The 21080-nt window shown below is 39.5% G+C and overlaps 1 long non-coding RNA gene across 1 annotated transcript in view; it reads right to left on the bottom strand.

Moving 5' to 3' along the window:
- Positions 1-463: 463 nt before the first annotated feature.
- LOC138407057 (uncharacterized) overlaps positions 464-21080 on the bottom strand; it is a 137247-nt gene continuing 116630 nt past the window's right edge. Inside the window, exon 7 of the long non-coding RNA XR_011240493.1 lies at positions 464-617. This is a non-coding gene — a long non-coding RNA (uncharacterized lncRNA). The remainder of the gene's footprint in view (positions 618-21080) is intronic.

The raw sequence follows: 21080 nt of genomic DNA, 5'->3' as shown, positions 1-21080 counted from the left end.
GTCCTTGGGAAAGAGAAAAAAAAGCTTGACTTGTCTCCAGCAACTTCACCTCAAAGTTGAAATTCATTTAATATTTGATGAGCGAGATCACTTTTTTTTGACCAGATTTATGGCACGTTTTAGCAAAAAGGTTCCAGGAGGTTTGGAGAGCATTGTAACAATGAACTCATTTACACCATCTGTGAGGCTCAGACAACTAATAGTGATTGAAATTTGAGTTTACAGACAGATGAGGTCAAAGTAATATAACATACAAGAGAAAAATCTTGTACTTGTATTTACATACCCTCTTACATCTTAATCTTGTCTTCTTCTCAAATACTAGGTACCCTGTAAGTATTTTATTGGTTGTTACTGTTATGTCAACATGGTGATTGTTTAATGTCGCTATCCCTCTCTAGATATGTTTTGAGGTGGAGCTTTTTCAATGTTTGTGGTGATTGCAATAACCTTACCTGTTGAAATGTCAACTACCTCTGCTGCAGCTCTTCCTGAGGCGAGGGTCGATTGTTTGGGACTCGAGGGCCCTGGAGTCAAGCGGTTCATATGGGTTGCGTTGGAGCAGGCAACATCTCCATGGAGAAGTACACATCATCATCATCATCATGCTTCCCCATCTGCAACAACAGGGACAATTTGGATTATTATATGAGCCATTGTCATTTTAATTCCTTCATCTGTGGTTTCCATGGTTAAAACGATGATGATTTGAATTCATATTGCACACTTGTTTCCTGTTTAAATCCTGAAGATTTCCTCTGATGTGACAGCGCTGACGGCACCAAAAGCCTGGGATGAAAACGAACCAATGAGATTTGTCTTGTGCGCTGCACAACAGGCCGGAAAATCTGATCAGTCGTGCAAAGTGGTCGACCCTTGCCACCGCGAAAGAGATCTGTGTTCGCTTTAATTACGTTTTACAAGTGTGGCTTCATCGGCGGAGCAGCAGTCGCCTCCGACCCGCAGATGTAGGGAGTCTACTGTTAAGAGTCTGATGTTTTTAGATCACTTGTCATATTTTTAGAGGGATCCTCTAATTTGTAGTGTTATTCCTCCACGTAAGGGAAATATTATGGTTTGGTATCAACATTTCAAAGACCAGTGCATCAGTTACCATGATAGTGACATGACAAGATATGATGAAATATGATGAGATCTGTTTACAGGTCTAATTATAGGTCCAAAACCCTTCCGCTATATTTTCTGTCATTCATATTATTCCAATTTTTCCCCACACTGCCTGTGTTAAAAGTTTGGTTCGTAAATTGTGAATACATTTATTTTCTGTTTGCCTAAATGTAGTCAAATTAGCCATGTGTAAAAACAATAAGGATTTTTCAGTTTACTGAAAACGTGCTTTGTTGACATTGGCTTTACTGCTATTTATGTTTATCAGACATGTCATCCACACACTGGGAAAAAAGCTGTGTTCTTCTAAGCAACAAAATTAGAGACAGGAACAGATCATTATTTTTTCATTTCATTTAAAATCATTTCAAAAATTCAATAAATCTGTAAATAACTAAAATGAGAAGGAAACACAACAACTAGCCCTACCCTGAAGCTACAAAGTTCCCTGGAGGTTCCTATTATTTTGCATACTCGTCTCACAAAACCCCCGACTAAGCACAAAGCACTACGCTGCTTTCAAATGCAAAAGCAAATCTAGATGGCCGCATTCATTTTCAACTTAATCTACAAATTGCTTACATTGCTTCAGCAAAATCAGCATGAGGTTGTGATTAATAGCAGGACAGCGAAAAAAGGATCCGGAGATACGGTTTGTACACAACTCCCTGCTCGGCAGTCGGCGAGCTGTGGCCTGTGCACTTTCTAGTGTGTGGATGCACGGATACACTACAGCCTCCAGGCACGGCTCATGCTCCCTCGCTCACTTATTGACTGGAGTGACATTGAACTGAAAGAAAACCTGACATTATATATGAGAAGCTGCCTTGGATTGATAATAAGCCTGTCCTTGCATCCTTCATGCAACATGGACAGCTGAGTTCCACGTGAAAGGACACCTGCTATATTTACAGTACTATTTATATACTGGACCATGGAATAATTTGTCAGGTAAAATTTACTACATATCTTCTAGTGATGGAGGATGACAACCCATGTACCCATTTTCAAGCCCAAATCCCAACCCATTTAACGCACCTTCATCCCACTTCTCTTTGTTGCTATGGCTTCATGCTTGCTACGTGTAGATCTAGGAAATACCACATGTGGCTTCAAATGATTTTATGAAATCAATTTGGTTGTAGACATGGAGAGACAATTGGATTTACTGCTGTTAAAGCTTTAAATAAGGTATAACATACAAATGTGGCTAAATGTGTGCTCCGATCTACATGGAGAACTCAGCACCTGCAATAATTCACTGAGACAAGTGTAAAGTGAAGACAGCCCCAGGGACAACACAGGGGGCTGCTAGTTAATTCAGCTTTGTGTAAGTTAAGTGTGTGACTATGTGTAGATGTACAGGATTGGAGGCTGTTAGCCTCTGCAGAAGGATCTTTGCTGTGTTTACTTTAAAGTGAAGCAGAGGTTCAGGAGTCGTGCCATTTTCATTTCCCTGGATTCTAAATGCTACCGCACAAAGAGAATGAGCTGTAGTAGCCTTATTCATTGATCCTTGAATTGGTCCCTAAAGCTGTGGCTTCTCTGCCACATTCACACACTCAGTGTCTGACTCCTGCTGAATGGTCAAAGCTGGAATGAAAAATATATAAGCATCATATATGGTGTAAAACCTTTTATAAGGGTAAACAGTATAGATAACAAATTGATGGATGGGTATTTTATATTGATTTAAACACAATTCCAAAGTCTCTAAATGTTAAAGGAGGCCTATTATAGTCATATTCAGGGCCATAACTTTAATTTGGGTTAGACTTGAAAAGGTTTACATGTTCTAATGTTCAGCATGTGACATCATGATGCCCCGGAAATATCAGCGACTACTGAGGGGATATTTAAGGAGCTTCAGGAGCAGTGTTTTCTTTTACGAGATGAGCTCCCTTCACCTCAGACTTTTGGCTTTTTAACTTTGCACACCTTCTACATACACAAGTAACCTATATAAGACACTGACAGGGGAAAATAAAAACAACAAATAATACATAATATGTCACCTTTAAAAAAAGACTTGCTTGATTGATATGGTTGCAGAAGCTGGAAGTTGGTGGACAACGCCAACTACATTAAACCTGTTTTTAGACAATACGAGGAAAAGTGCCACGTGGGTGTTTACTGTGGAACAATACTTCGGTTTCTGAAGCTATCAAAGTGGCAAAATGTTTCCTCGTCCCTGTCCCACATATGCAGATATAAAAAACAGCCTGACACGGTTTCAAGCGTTGCCTTTATGTTCATGAATGAGTTAATTATATAAGAATAACAACACAGCTTCACATCAGCTGCTTTTTAAGAAGCTACTAGTATTCAGCTTAATCCAGGAAAAAAACGGTTGTTTTGGCATGGTGCCTGTTATGCTCTGTTTTAGCTTTGTGGCAGAGACAGAGTGAGACTGAGCAAGAGTCTTTTCTTTTAAATAATGAGTCAGGCAGAAGTTGGTAGGGGCCCTAGGACACTCATAAAGAGGGAGAGACAACATGGGTTACTCAAATTAATCTGTTTATCGAGAATGCTAACCCAGTAAAACTAACACTGGGAGCATTTTTCCTCAAACACAAAATAATCAATCTGTTTGGCCACGGGCATGACGATGGAGTCAGACGGTCATTTTCACAAGAGAACTGAGCGATGAAAGAAAATAACGTGTGAGACTTACTGAATAATTTCTGATGCTGCATCAGAAGTCACTTACAATTGGTGTTCTAAGTTACATTTTGTATGCAAGTCTTCTTGTATACACTGTCTAGATTCAAACTAAGCATGTGATTATCTTATCCATATTAACATTTCCGCGAGTATACAGGTGGTCCAAGTATGTAAAATCACAGACTGTATTTAAAGATGGAGGATGTGTCTCCACTTCCTCCCACTACCCCGAAATGAAGCCAAAATATCCCGCACTCTGTCGTTGGTATTATTATTACTGGTTAGTCTTCAACCTTTTCTGAATGGGATATTAAGTATCAAGTTTTGTTCAATATTTACAACATTCAGTCGAATTTGAGAAGCAAAAACTATGCATAAAACTATTTTTTCATTGGTGACCATGTAAATAATATTGGCTACATATATGGTGCACTTACATGACTCCACATGTTATCAACCTTTTTTATTCAGATCATTCATCATTATCTTACTAGATGAGACATAACGGTGAATTATACAATACTTTCTGATGATAGTTGTAATTTCTGCCTTTAACAAACTCATTAAATGCACATTGCACACTCTGAGACTGTCACTTCAACCCTAAACTTTCTATGCATTATCTCAGGCTCCCAAGGCGTTAGAAAAAAAACATCAGTTCATTTGAGATAGTGAGGCAATTAAATTTTGATCCTGAGATTATACAGTGAATTAACAGCAGTGCACTGTGTTGTCAGCCCGTGCATTTCTACAAGGCTGAAAGGTGTCATCAGGCTCTGCTTAAGGGAAAAACAAACCTGGAGTGTGCTAACCATATTATATTCATAGGATTACTACGTAATGCTTTAATCATTTCAGCCTCCAGAACAAATCTGTCACCAAAAGAACACAATGTGAGTTTTTGTATTTAGACACTGATGTTATTGAGATTTACTAACTTAGTTTCAGACGCATGCTATTATCCAGATGACATGGATCTATTCCCATGTGTCGGTCAGAATTACAATTAAAGTCTGAAGATAAACTGCTCTGCTGCACAGCCACTGCTGCTAATGCAAATGTGTGCAGAGACGCTGCGATATATCATTTATGGAAGGACATCAAATATTTAAAAAGGGGGGAAAGAACATTTGAAATGTACAGTGCTTGGCACTTTGTGGAGAGTTTTAACAAACCACAACAACACATCATTTAACCAGGACAATTCTAAATACACCTCATTAACAAGTTGCTTAACCAATATTTGATCTCCTATGAAGCTTCAGTCTGATTTGCCATTTAAAGTTCTCTGAGGGTTTAACCTCACATTTGCCCAACAGACCCTCAGCCATTCAACGCAGGATGAATCCATGAATATTGGGTCTGACAAAATAGGGCATGCACAAACTATTGCATCTTTAAACACTGGTGGATTATTATCTTCTCCCCTTGTTTTTTATTCTGACTTCTAGAAGCTGTTGACTCCACTTAACGGCATCCCAGCATGCAAAGCAACTGGAGCTGTTTAGCTCAACCTTGCAGAGTAGTTGGGTCAGATTGAGGTCAGATCATGTTCCCACATCAAACAGAAAAGTTGGGATGACAAGATGAAAAGCTCTAAAGGACCTCAAGTCCATGACCCGACCAATCATACTGGTCCCTCTCAAGTTGCTCTCTGTTAACATGCACTATGCTCTCCCAGATCCGGCTCTATGGTCACCAGGGTGGAATGGAGTGATGCTACACTGAAGCAAAGCCCAGCTTTAATATCTGTGAGAATTTAAGTTATCTTCAGGGGACACAACAACCCATCTAGAAACATTTGTCCTGCCCATCATAGGTGCTAAAAGGAGAAATGACCCTATGAAGGCTGTATCATGTTACATGAAATACACAGCTGTGTTATGATCCATGCATCACCCTTTCCTCCATTATGGTGACAGAGTGGTGGGTCCACACTCCACTGGTTTTGATGGCTTAAGCACCAATATACTTCATCAGAAGTGCTTGTCAGATGGTCAAACACATCTGGGTCTACGTGCTTTATGTGCCAGTCCCATCTTGAATTCTGGTTCCAACCACCTATGAGAGGTCAACTGTTCTCCATTAGCCTGTCCCGTTACATCCTTTTTGAAAGAGGACGGTGGACCATAGTTCCCAGAGCTGATTTTGTTATGTAGCAACCCATCCACATGAATTGGATTGAGGTTAAACCAATAAAGCCCTGTTAAGAATAATAGAATAATAACATGTTATGCATATCACTGCAGCATTCCTGTTTTAGGGTTGTTGTTTTTTCCCCTTTTATTGTTTATACATTACGTGTATATCTCATACTACATTTATTCTCGTAAAAAAAAACCTCTGACTCTATTTTTTTAATATTTTATATTTTACAACAAAGCCAGGATTTCACTTGCATAGCTCCTCTCAGCATAAGACAGATGTGATGAGCAGTGAGACAGCAGCAAAGTCCCAAAAGTCAAAGGAGGTTGGGGTGTAAATAAAGCTCTGCACGGCAGCAGACAAAACATTGCCTATTGAGTTCCAACTTAGCTCTAAGATGCACACATAACCCTGAGGACATGACTTCTTCTCTGCCATCCAGAGACCAACTAGACAGTGGCAAGCACATAGGTGAAACTTGAGAGTTTGTCTGTGAGCTTGTCAACACAGAGACAGTGAGTCTGCTCTTGCCTACTACTTTTTATTCCTGATGGGGAGCAGCAACATGTTTGGTAGGTTAAGACCTTAACTTGGCTTGGCTTAGTTATTTAAGAAAGAACTGGAACTCTATTTCTTTCGTGTTTGATTATGAAAGTATGTTGTCAGTTGTGGAGTTTCTGTAGTTGAGAGAAACTGCCAAATAGAAACGAATCAGTTCGTCTGCGAGTCAAAGATTCCCTGGTGGAGTTCCTGAGATATTGCATAAACAATGTTATGTGAGGTCACAGCGACCTTGAACTTTGACCTCCAAAATGTAATCACTTCATCTTTGAGTCCAATGTAGGAGCAGAGAGGAGAAAACCTCACGCTGCCAGCCGAAAAACTTTCAATGTATGAATAAATTCATAGCTAGAACATGATGAAATAATTGGTTCCGTGATTGAATGACGGATTTTCAGTCAAGCTACTTATCTGATTTATTTCAATGAATGACTCATATGTTGGTTTGCTAATTGACACACAACCCTCATTAACACCTGAGAGCTTTTATCTAGACCAAGTTCTCCATGGAACGCTTGAGGCATGACTAAAGGGTATCTGAAGTAAGAAGGTACATTCTTCAGGCGTTTTCTCATCCTTAATGCACTTCATCCTCCTCATGCAAAGGAGGGATGTTTTTATTTGCAATTTCATAAATACCCCTGAGCAGACGTGTCCATCTGTGGTTTGTTTGATTTCTAACATGATGAACGGAGGGGAAAACAACTTGCTTTAGATCGAGACATATTCACGGTGCAGACAGCACAGTTAATTTGAAAAGTTGTGTAAGCCGTGAGAATGCTATACTTTTAAATTAAGAGTAAGCTGAAGATGTACGGTATCTTTACTTGGGTTGTTGGGCAAAAGAATATAGTGCAGCCACTATCAATGTAAGGGAAAGTTCAGTTTGAGCATTCCTTCACATTTACTGTGTCTGAAATTATACTTTCCATCTCAGTGTAGTCGCTGGAGTCGGAAGCTTTAGCAGGTTAAATACAACAAAAACAATTAAGCAGCTAGCTTACGACTATACATTAAATAATGAAAACGCTCATCAGTAGTTCTCCTGATCACTTTCCGTTTGCATAGCTTTTTTGAGATCAGACACCTGAAATTTTACCTGGATCTTTTTACTGCAGAAATATTATGCTGCACGTTTGCATGTTGCCTCCCTGTGCCTTTAACACAGCAGCAATAAATCCCTATTGTCTTTTTTTATATTTTTTTGATGTGCTGCTAATTGATTAAAAAAAACCCCGAAATAAATGTTTTTTTAATCTTTATCCAACTCATATAGACTATAGTCATATAGTCACTGGTGCACTGCACCTCCAGGAACGAAAATAAAGATTGATTACATTCAATTCAATGAAGCACACATTGCCTCAAGGCACTTTAAGGTGGACACATTACAGTACATTATGCCTGGATTGTCAAAGAGTAGTGCTATGCATGACCTTACAATTTTCTTCTTTGTTTTTCTTTTTAGTAATAGTCAACAGTAAAGTGAGATAAAATATGGGTAACAACATATGCAACACTTTAATTAGGATTTTTTGTGTCTGTGATGCAATCAAAACCTATGGCCTTATAGTATCGACACAAAATAATATTTCAGATAGCAAAAGTCTGCCTTTCTTATATTCCATGTAGAAATATGGAGAAATATAAGGTTCATGTAGTGCCATGTAGAAATATAAATTAGTTATATTTAGAATATATAAATTTAACCCATCCATTTCAGTAAACCTGCAGCAATCCATCATGATGTAGGTTTTTACTCTGTGGTTAAGACATTATATTTATTTATTGAGCCTCTACGTGGAAAAAGTTGGTCAAAGTCATAAAATTTACTATCTGTGTAAGACAAGTGAAAGGCAACAGAGTCCCTCCTATAAACACTTTATGGATTTCTGGTCTGGGAGACATGTTTTGGGTTTTTTTTGAAGCCCCTGCAGCTCCACAGCTTTAAACCGCTCAAAAGAATAACAAGCTCTAGTGAAAACTCGACTGAGTTGGCAGGAGCATGAGACAGGGGGATAATCTAGGAAGAGAGCCCTGGGGTATTGAGGAGAAAGAGACGAGTGAATAAGTTTCCTCTGCAAAACCAATTAGCAAATGACTTCCCGCACCTTGCTCTGGGAAGCTGAAAAGAGAGAACTGAGAGATAATAAAGGAATGAGAAATGGAAACATAGCAACACAGTGTGTGTGTGTCGGTGGGCGTTGATAGACAGATTTTAAGAGCACTGAGAGTGCTGTCTGATTGGTGGGCGCCCCCAACCCGTGCTTTCTCAAGCTTCTATTACCCATAACACACTGACACACGTCCATGACATTTAAAGTGAACCTGCTCCTGTCAGATAACAAGAAAACCAAACATACTTCAGCTTTGACAGATGAACACATTATTGGCAAATGAAAAGCATGCATGACTGCTTTTGTGAAATACTTGCACTTAGTGTCAGGTAGATAAAGTCTGAATGCCATTGTGGGTAAGTTCTAAATTCTAAAGGAATCATGCTAACAGGCTCTCCAATGTTAAGTGGGTATAATGTTTAATATTAATATAATACCATTTTGACCATCATCGTGCAACAGAGGTTGATTTGACTGCCAACAGTTTTGCAGATATTTATTTGCACACTAAAATATTGGAAACATTTCAATATTGACCTGATGTTGGGCTTAGATGAGAAATTCAGATAATCCAAACAGCCCAGCCTATTTGTTAAGATATTTAACTTAAAGTTATTTGGATTCAACATCTGTGAGGCATGATGGTCTAGCAAATTTAATTTAATTAATCTAACCAATTGGTTGTTGAGATATTTCTCAACTGGTGAACCAACAATATTTCACTGGTAACTGATGGTTTTGACCTGATGGTGGCGCTACATGAAAAGTCATTTGGCGCCATGAATGTGATGACCAACTTTAATAGGAATGGAGATATTAGCTGTTGAGACGTTTTACTAAAAGCCAGTCTCAAAAACTCTGACCAACTCAAGAGCCATCCTGCAAGGCCCGTAATTAAATTCCCCTCCCAATTCCCCACTCAGGCTGTGTGACTCTCCTTGTTTTCACCTGATTCCACTGCGCCGATGAGCTGAGCTGCTCCTGCAGACATTCAGAGTGAGCCCGTCAAGTCAAACTGTCTCTAGGATGGATAACATGCCTGTGATGGTTTCCCTCTAATCCCTGTGAGTGACAGGCACAGCAGCATTTAAAAATGGATAGGAAGTGGCTCTGAGTCTGTACCTCAATAAGGAACAGGCGCTGCTCTCTGTGAGGTCGCCTGGGTTTAGATATGAGGTGCAGGCAGTAAGATTTCCCACACACATCTACCACACGCATCTGTCCATCGATGCAACACACGGTTCTGCATAGACTCTGCTTCTGCTGTCCCTAGGCCTTTCGATAATTTACACAACAGGTAGTCATCCAAGCCATCTGATTGTTCAACGCTGTACTCCAGCCTTGCTGATAATTCCCAGAGCAGAGCTGTCCATTGTTTATTGATTGCTACAACTGTTGCACTAACAAGGGAGCTAGTTAGCAGGCCTGCATACTTTCTCTTATTCCTGTGCATTACTTTGAAGCAGGCTACTATATGCTAGTAAATACTGTGTAGTGATAGGAATGTGTCCACCAGTAGATATGTAACACTTTATTCACAGTGGGAGACATGCTCCTGTGGCAATGTGGAGTCTCTGAGGTGGAAGGTGGTGCGGCTGTGGAAGCTGCTTCACCTGTTTACCATATATATTCCCCAACAAAACAATATGGATTATAGAGTATCATAAAAGGATTAAACATTGGCTGAGAGTAATAACTGAGCTATTGTCAAAAACTATGTGTAAACAAAGAAAGGTGTGCCTCGAGTCCAATGTGCAGATGGTGTCTACAGTGTGTGCCTTTTGAAATTCTTGGAAAGTAAAGTGTGAACTGGTCATTTGTCAGGCAGAGCTGTGCTGGTCTGCTCACCAGGTCGTAGCACATACTCCAACTAGATGGGGCCCTTGACAATATTATTAATGATTGAGGGTCCTTAAGTAGGAGAAAGCTCAATAACAAGTCCTTTAGGCTGACAGGAAAAAAAAGAGACATCTGGTTCTAATGTGGCAAGACATGGATGTTATTTGGTCTGTGAGCAAGGTTTTGAGACGTTTTGTTGAGTTTACAGATGCCTTGTCTGGGGAGCAGTATGTCAGCGTTTCATACTGTGCTCCATCTCTTCAACACAGGTTCTTAAGCCAACAGCCAGCTCGGTAAGGACATCCGACAAAGCAGTTTAGAAAAACTGAGTTATTACACAGAAGCTGCTTGTTATGGCCTCCTTTCCTGACCCTCACTTTAAATCCACCTAAACAAAAGCAGAGAGGTTTGATTTCATGAAGTCTGGACAAATAGTCTGCAAGGAGGGAGGAGGGGGAGCTCAACAGCTATCTATAGCCAAACTGTAAGATCCCTTGATAGGTAGAAGCAACAATGAGGTTTTGTGCCGATTTTGTGCAATGATGTCATTATTATTTTGCACTGATTGGCTGTGGCCACACTGTTCCTGTGCACAAGTTAACCCTCTTGTAAAATATAACGTATGCTGTTCTCATGTCTGCAGAAGCTGGAGTAACCTGATTGTCTGACATGTTTACACAGTAATTTATTCTGATGCTGTGCATTTGTGAGACACTGTGGTTTTCTTAAATAGCACTGACTGACTAAAGCCAGAGCTGTGTTTTGCTCCTGTTAACACATAAGCTTTTCTTGTTTTCAGAACCTTAGAAAAATTTGAGTTGCTGACGCCATCACTTACAAACAATCAACATCATTTTACAATCATCTCTAAATCGTAGCTTTAAACATGAAGTCCTAAACACCAAAAGTTTTAGCTGTTTAAAAATTAGCATCCATACCTGATTTGCTCAAGGTGTCAAGGTGTTATTCAAATGCTCTTAAAAAATATATACAACCGATGAATCTTGTGGATTCAAAGATATGTTGAAAGATCTGTTGTGTCCCTACCACTCATCCCTCCTTTGAAGGGATCATTGTTTCTGCAGTATTAGTGCTGTACAAAGCAAAACCTTCCAGTGGTCGCATCAGCAAACTTTTTGCTCATAAACCAGACACAAAGCCAACTCATCATGTTACCAACTTGACCTTTATGCTTGTTAATTTAACAGCACGGAGCAGCAATGAAACCTTGATCTGATAATCTGTTTAAACAAATCTAAATGTCTTAATATACATAAGTGATTGGTATTTTTCAAGGGTAAGATAAACTCCTGATGAAAATAAGCAACATATTGTAATAATACCATCACTCAGGACAAGGTGTACATACAGTGTATAATAGGTGCAGTGCCTTTCATGCAATGTGCACTTGCAATCTGTGTGAAATTATGTCTGATTTACTAAAGCAGCAGCGACTGTAATTTCGCAGTCAGCGACTGGGACTGCCTACTAATCGTATTTTGGAAGTGAAGGGGAGCCTAATGCAGACTGTGGTAGAAATTCCTCAACGGCGGTGCTATTAACGAGCACGGGAAAGAAGAAAATCCAGTGATGCTGAAACACAGTAAGTAAGTAGATAGTAAAACATTTATCCCGGGTGGCACTTCAGCTCAAAAACATAAATGGAATGAAATGAAAAACATGTATCACAATTTCCTTGGCTATAGATAGAAAGAAAAAAAAAACAGCGACTGCAACAATCACAGACCACTGCAGAAGAATGTAGATGAGTAGATGAGGCATTGCATAATAAATATGCAAAATATCATATAATGCTCATTTTCATGGGCGACTGCACAAGTTGTTTCAAAAAGCTGCTACTTTCTGTCTTTGAACTAATTCCTTGCAGTTTCCTTCGCAATCTTTTTCTGTGTTTTACTTTCTGTCCCTGTCACGTCTCTGGGTAATTAGATCTTAGAGGAAACCCTCCCAAAAACATCTGGCTGATCTGACGATTTTCCACGCAGAAGTGATCCTAGAAAATCGTGTGAATGTTAATTTTAATCAAAATTCGGTTATTTTTGCAGCACATTTGACCACAAAACAACTGATTAACACACACCTCCAACCCAAACATCTAAATACTGGGGACTGCAATCTCTATGACGTTTCTAACACGAGACTGATGTGAAACTGGAATAATAAAAATATCTCAGGTTGAAAAGGCCATTCACCTAAAAGTCGCAGACTATGTGGAAAGACACAGACATCGATCTGCTGTTAAACCAAAAACATGTGATCATATCTGAACACAGCTTATGACCGCTTGTATGCTGTTACATATATTATAGATATATAATCTGTTGATGACAGTCGGTTGTTTTAGGTTAGAATTACATATCTGGTGATGTGTGAAATTGACTGAGACATGTCAAAGGGAGAGATATAGAATTGTGAATGAGGGAAATGAAGAATGTGTCAAGTGCATTTCCTGATGGGTTCAAGCTAAACCAGGGTGATAACTCTCACTGTGAGTAATTAGAGATTGCAATCTGCTGTGATTGACAGACAAACTACTCCCTGATACAGCAGAGCAGGTTTAATATCATGGTGCAGCTTGTGTGTTACCGCACAGATGCCGGCATTGAGTCATATAGGCTGTGCATGTTATTTGCTTTCAGATAAACGCCGCTTATATCACGTAAAAAGTTTCACTGGATGGGATTCTCACTCAATCCTCGTGGTCATTTTGTATCACTGTGGTTATTTAGTCTCTTATTGTGCTCGTTGTGTCTCTCTGTGGTCATTTTGTCTCTCTTTGCGTTCTAGTTATAATTTTGTGTCGTTTTCTGGTCGCTGTGTGTCATTTTGCGGCCATTTAGTGTCACATTGTGTCTCTTTGTGTTTGGCGAGTCATTCGATTGAGGCCCACTGAGTCATCCATCCATACTGAACATTATACAACTGACATATTCTTAAACAAAGGAGTACATGGCCGATCACAAACCACCTGCAGGGCAACACTGAAACTGATAAGCTGGGTTGACTACAATACACTTGCTAACTATGAGAAGTCAGAATTTTCCATATATTTCGGTGCTCTTCTAATTATCGCAACAGGAAAAGGTCATAAAAAACACAAAGAGATTTGTCAGGGAAGCATGGGAGTCCTTTGAACAAACAGGAAATCTTGTGAAGACAGGTTCAGGGACCTTTGAATAAAGAATAAAAGGGAATAGAATTTCATGGCACATATCTTTAAGGGCTTTCCTCAAGAGATGTTGGTGGGAAACATCAAAATATAAAAACTCAATACGAGCCTTGTGCATTGACATAAAGTCTTGAGCACAGAACTCCATCCTTCATCCGCAGCTGGTGCTTTTGAGTTTGGCACTTCACCCTCCACCTGTTCCGGCGGCTCAGCTTAGTGACTGTCAGCACGAGGTTGTGTACAAGGTTGTAGTCGTCAAAAACCAAGCGGATGAGAATAAAGCAGGACACTGGCCAGGCTTTTTCAGTGTACATTTTCAGAACTTATTAATTTAGATTAATTTGACTTTGCTCTTTTTATTATAAAGAGACAATAACAATCGGGCAGCAAAGTAGGTTAAGAGAGCATAAAAATACGCCATATCACTTCCCTTTGTCTGATTTGAGTTTTGATAAAATCATCTCGCTCTGACCTACATTTCGAGTTCATCATTTCCCAGCTGTGCTACATCATCTTTCCCCCCCATCGCTCTTTCCTCCCTCCTCTCTCGTTATTCTCCTGCTTTCTTTTCCAGAGGACACCGATGATGATTCATACTCTAATTCACCAGTTTGGGGTATTTGTGTGGAAAATGCAGAGAGAGGGAACGGCGCGAGACAATTGAAAGGAGGAGAGGAGACAGGGAAACAGCGGTGGAGAGATTGTGAGCCAAGGAGGCAGACTTATGGGCTATTTTTAGTCTCCAGCTGTGTGAGTCATTCTTAAACAGCGTTGAGGAGACCGACTGGTGGATGTCAGGGAGGGGGATTGCAACACATGACACACATGATGCTTTGAAGATGCTCTGCTTCATAGACAAACATGTATTATATATGTACAGCAGTCTAGCTGGTAATGCTGCAATGCCACTGCATTAGCATAAATCTCCATGGAAAATTATTCTTAATTGGGCAAGCCTTGATCTCGTGTTCTGAAGTGTGTCAAGTGGGACACGGTGTTTGCAGCTTTAGCGTCCCTGCTGTTCATTTATTATGCTCTCAGCCAAGTATCTGATACATGTGAGGGACGTTAAGAAAGTCCATATGTTGGTTTTAATCCACATAGCAACTCTTTAACATGCAAACACTGGCGTTGTTTTCCTGTGCACCATCCATATGGCACTCTGATATCTTCAAGGAAATCGGGGCAGCGGCAGTTAAATGTGTAGAGTAAACTGGGTTGAGCAGTCTGCATATGTCTGTGAGTCCTGTACGAAACTGGGTGAAGGTCTCCTGGCAGATAAAGCTTGTGCTTGGAAAAGAAACTCGGCAGCATGGCTTTGCAGCTCTGGGAGAAGACCCTGTCGAGAGTCAGAGCTACAGTGGAGGTGCCACACACAAGGCAGAGAACATTTTACAGTGAAACTTAATACTCTTTTTTTTTTTAAGCTTTTAGGTTGGAAATATATTAGATTCAACTTTCTCCTACTATAGGCTGAGGTAAACCATATTTTTCTTCTTTTTCTTCTGTAAACACCAGCTCTCAGAATAACACAGGACCATTAAGGTCCATTAATGAGGCAGAAATATGCTTCAGATGTCCGTGTTGTTGCTCTCTCTGGAAATAGAAAAAATACAGAACATTGGCCGGATACAAGTTCTTGGAAACATTTAAAAGTGGGCAAGGGTAGCTAAGAAAAAAACCTTTTCGTAAATGAGGAGGCACAGATAAATGCCTTTGCACATCAATGTCGATGTGAATAAACGAAAGAGAAAATTTTGACGTGGCTTATTATTCACATCTTATTATTCACATTACAATGAATTGGAAGAAATTGCACCTTTAGAATGAGTAAGACGGAATCAGCATCTGGTGCTCTAACTTAATAATCAAGAAGAAAGTAGGAAGTAGCAATATAAACTGTAAAAATCTGTTATATCATTTTTAATTGAATTTGACCAAAGAATATTCAATAAACTATTAGTGACCACAAGGGAAGGACAAAAACAACTTTCAGCACCGGACAGCGCCCATTCACATCCAAAAGCAGAATAGGAAGAAGTCTGAAATGAGCAGGAAATAGACAAAGCGTGGAATAACCCTACAAGTGGCGATCAGCAGAGCACACAAGGCAGCTTTGGATGTGCAAAGCTAATGTCTAAGACAAGCGGGTTCAAAGCATTCCCACTCATTTACCTTTAAATCAGATTATTCTAAATCAGAAGATCTTGTTGTTTTCCCCCAAAAATTACTCCCAGCACAGACAATTAGAAATGCTGCTGTGCATCCCCTCCCCTGTCCCTGGTTATGCTATTTGTAAATGGAGGAAGAGGAGGAGGAGCTGCTTTTGATTAAAAGCCAAATTGGAGGCAGGGCAGGTAAGATATTATGAGCCAGAAACAATGGAGTCAGTGAACCGAGAAGACAACTGTTGAAGGTAAGGAGGCAGAAATAGGGATGATGCATAGATGTTAAATTTGCACAGAAAACTTGAAATAGCCACCTTTGATATAGTCCCCTTTTGTACATGCATGCATGATTTAAACATTTATTTTTTGACATTTATGATGAAAATGAAAGATATTTGCAAAAACCTGGTATTTCCATTATCTCGCGCAATTAAAGCTTTAAAAGCTGAGCAGTTTACAACCCAGCCTAATTTGATTTAAAAGCCTTGGGAGAACAGCATCAGTGGTTTTTAGACGGCTTTATTAATTTGTTCTGATAGGCGACATCATGTTTTTATTCAGGCACAGCTTTGCATCTGTAACGTCAAATCATTGTTTTGTTAATAAAATGTTCAGACTTACACTCTATATTTAATGACATATATGTGATGTCTTGTACAGTTAAGTGTCTCCACATGCCTGCAGGGATATAACACATTCTGATCGTCCACCGTTTTATATACAGGAATCATCCATTTCCTCCTGCCGAGGTTTTGGCAAACCATAAGAGGCTATACACAGTGTGGATGATTAAGGCGCTGTTTGAAAGCTCAGCTCATTTGAACTCTGTTCCCGACCGTTCCTTTTCTGACTCATCATCTTATGAGCGCCGCTAACGTTCCTTATCTCCCTTACACCTGCCCTCATTTCTGCTCGCGCCGCTCCACCACCATTGCCATCGCCACAACTACCACCATATCTCCCTCTTGCTCATTCTCTCTGTTGATTTTTCCTTACAGGCCCAGATGATATTTGAGTGGAAGATGAGGTAATTGTGTTTCTAACCCCATTGAAGTTAAAACTGCACAAGAGAAGAGGCAGTCTCTTTCGGAAAGGTTATATGTGCCAGATAGGATGATCAAGTGTGTGTGCGTGTGGGTGGGTGGGTGGTTTGAAGGTTTGCCTACAAAAAATGATGCAAGAATCCTGCTGAGGTAAGTCCTCAAATAGACTGTACATTTTTGATGTTTGGAAATCAAGTGATGCAACTCATATGTCATGCCTGTTTTATTTTTAGATTAAATCATCCTCTTCTTCTTTTTTTTCGTCCAATTCATTGGTGGGTGGCAACCAACGTCAAAGGAGCTGTATTCATTCCTTGTGCTTCAACAATAAAATATCAAAACTTCTAAAGGGGTGGTTCTATATAACAAATAAAAGAGAAGACACCGTCTTCTTGTTATTCACGAAGAGGCAGATCCAGTAGGTGACATTGGTTGCCACCTGCCAATAAACCTAACATAGAAGAAAGAAAGTGTTTCTCTTTCACCGCAGGTAGCCGAGTCTTTCAGTTTCGATTGCAAAACCATGACGACGACTAGATTACTCAGACTCCCCCATTTCACTTAAGACCTGAACATGAATAATTCAAAAACTCATTAACCCAAGCAATTTGCCCATAGCCCTCTCCTCAAGTCTGAGCTCTATTTGTGGAGCTCTAACCCAAAATATGTCTGACTAAATTTCAGAGGTTTCAAAGTTTTCTCTGGGGCGGCCTGTAGTGACGAGGATGACAATGATAACAAAGATTTGTTATATAATTCAAAGGCTTTTTTGAGATGTTGCAAACAGAATATGCCTGCAAGTGTGTCGTGTCACGATATCTGTGGGGTTCAAATCAAATCAAATCAACCAAAGATAATAATCTTGTCTTTGAAGTAACATTCGAAATACTAATGTGGTGTCATGCTGTCTTTACTTTAACCTTGGATTGTCCTTCCGAGCAAACTGCTGTTCTTTTAAAGTTCACATAAATCACCACTTAAATTGCATGGCATCCCTCGTACATTAGCTTTAAGACATACGTCATTATGCAAATTATACGTGACATTTGTCATAAGAGGTCCCCTATTAAAACAAAGTGAAAAAGCTCATGAGCAAATATCATGTGCCCCACAAAGTAATGATTTTTCTCTAAAAAACAGGCATATGGTATGAATGTTTCATGACTTAGACTAATCTTGGCCCTGTCCTGCCCTCTCGTAAAAAATGTAGACACAAAATATTGATGAATGTTCCCCCCGCTCTACCGACAGAAATGACACGCAATAAATCATCAAAATGTCTGAAAGAGATAAAAATCGATATGTCATGTCTGAAATTATAGTTTACCCAGCCCTGACATATGCTTAATGTGCAGATTCAAGATAATATTCAAGGATGCCCGTGAGATTGAGTGAGCTAATGAATTCGTATGAGATGCCGTCCACATTAAACTGCATGAGCCCGAGTGCTATCTCACGGAGCGATGCATATACGTACAATGCAAATTCTTATGTTGGGGAGTTTATATAATGTTATTGATAAGATTATTATTTGAAAACCTTGAAATGACCTTTCCTTGGTGCTTCCCTGAGTTAATGCTTCCTACTGAGCGTTCTTAACCACAGTTTTTTAACATAGACATTCCTATCATCTTTTCTTTACTTTGCATCTGGGCTTGAGTGCCTTTAAATCCAGAACTCACTGGCTTAGTTTGATATTAACTCAGACAAACTATTGTAATCATGCAAACAGGAGTAAAATGATTGCATAAAGAGTAGAAGCCAAAATATTCTGGATACGAACGTGGCCGTTTTGTGCCGATGACTTCATACGTGTGGGTGAATTGTTAAGACCTTAAAAAGTGCTATTTAAATGCAATCTATTTTCCATTTATAATAATATAGATCTTCCTTCAGACAAAGCAAAAGATGACTCGACAACATACACACACTGATGCATTCCAAGCTGATTACAAAGCTGCTGATGTTGAGCAGTGTTAAACCTCTGGAGATAAAAAGGGATGGGGGACAGTGAGAGGTGAAAATGGTGAGAATTATGTAAAACTTATTTGAACTCCCTGATCAAAAGCTGTTCGGGGCTAATCTCAAACATTCTGGGCTTTAGCTGTGACAGAAAGAACTTAGTGAGACCACTGCGGAGGTGAGAGTTACTCACTCACTCACTTTCTCTCTGCAGGGTTTTATTTATTTATTTCTTAAACAGCTGCTCCAGGGATATGAACTGCTGACCTTGTGGACACAGGCCTGCTTATCCAGCCTTTGGGGTAGTGAACTGCAAGAGTGTACAAACTGAATATATCAAAAGAATAAATAAAACTTGCAGTTTTGGGAAACTTAACCCTGCAAACCTCAGGTTGTGTCTTCACTTTTGTGGATTCATTTTCATCTTTAACGTCATAACACTGCTTGCATTATATCCACAAACACAGCTGCAAGTCAAACTTATTATTTCTTTTTGAATATAAAAACGCACCATGCAGCAAAAGACGGATGCCTTGCATGGTCCCCTACAAGCAACAACCTACCAGCCCAAGATAAATGTGCATACGTGGATCACACCCTGTATTAAATGCTGTTTTTGCAGCATTTTATCATTAATATCTGGTCTTGTCGACTCACCTTCTCAGCTTAGGCCTACATGATACGCGTAAATAAACATGGTATGTAAAAAAATAATTTGAATTATGTCATATCCGCTTTAACCACGGCTTTGCTCATCTCTGCGATAGCTTCCAGGACAAATGACATACAGTATTAAGAAGGATCAGGATTATTATTATTGTTACGTTGCCGTTCGCAACGTAACAAGAGAAACTTTAACAAATTACCTCATCAGACAACAGCTCCCATGATCCCATGCTGCTTCACAACGACATCAAACTAGGTCTTATGTTATCATTTCAACTGTAAGCCCCGTTTGCAATTACGTCTATTAATATATTTTCTTTAAAACCATATTAGGAGACTGCAAGGGGTGTAATGCAAATCTGTGTTTAACCTTAAAATGCAACACACACTGTGTGAACATCAATCACTGTGTGAACATCAATCACTGTGCACACGCAGCAGGAAAACCTTTGACATACAACACACTTCTCCCCAGAAAACATGTCAGAAATAGTAAATGTGGTGCTGCGTGTAACATTAGGGATAAATGTCATGGTAGCAGGAAATATAAACAAACAAAAAAATATGCCCAGAAATTGGTGTGTGCTTTGTCTGGCCTGTAAGTGAATTGTTCTGGCTTTTACTGTCACTAGAAACTGAGTCCAGTGTATTCTGCTGATGTGAAAAATCAGCACTTCGCTGTGGTTAACTACACCCAAGCCCATAAATGTATTATGTAATGTTGATTCAAAAACACATGACCTTTGCTTGAGTGTCTTTATAAACTAATGACATTGCTCAGGCACTGCCGCAGCCTATTCTTTGTCTCACACACTTGCAAAAGGCCGCACACTGTTGATGTTTCAATTTGTGCTGTCTGAGAAATGCCAAGCAATTTTCTTTTCAGAGTGATGGAACTTTGAAAATGCTGGTGTCATCATGCCGTCTCTTTCAGCCATATAGGTTTCTCTCTATTGTCCTCTATCACATGCTTGTATCTGTTTTATCTACAGTAAAAGCTTCAGCCTGCCAGTGAGGCTAACTATAGATTCTGAATTATGATACTGTGGAACATTAAGTCTGCATTGTAGCGAACAATGGAAAGGACTTTTTGTACAGAGCGACTTTGTAACACAATAGCACAGAAAATGAATTTATGAAGAAAGAACATCTACTTTTAGATGGATTAATGTTTTATTGGTTTGTGTCGCTCCCCCGGTTAGTAGATTTGATTGCCAAATGCTAACAAATAATTGTCCTTAAGCGTTTTTTGTTTAAATCTCTACCCAAAACAATGTCTTTAAAAAGTAAATTACAAGGTGTTTAGGCACAGGTCTAAGGAAGATGTATTCTAATCTTCCGCTGCTGGTATCTAACATCTACTTGGCAACTTAACTAATGCATAAGACCTTTAAACATACAAAGAATAAGCAGCATCATGTCCTATGTTCCAAAATAAGAAACTACTAATTCTGGTTTTACTTGGTCTCTCTTTGACCACCGGTGCACAACTTGTCTGACTGTGTTCAAACTCGTCCCCCTTGTAGACAACCAGCAATCAATGAACGTCACTTTTACTGATTCAGGAGCTAATTTCATTCGGTGCTTCTGTGTAAGT

This window comes from Paralichthys olivaceus, chromosome 24 (assembly GCF_024713975.1).
Source record: "Paralichthys olivaceus isolate ysfri-2021 chromosome 24, ASM2471397v2, whole genome shotgun sequence".
NCBI classification, from domain to species: Eukaryota; Metazoa; Chordata; class Actinopteri; order Pleuronectiformes; family Paralichthyidae; genus Paralichthys; species Paralichthys olivaceus.
This window is presented reverse-complemented; position numbering and strand designations above follow the sequence as displayed.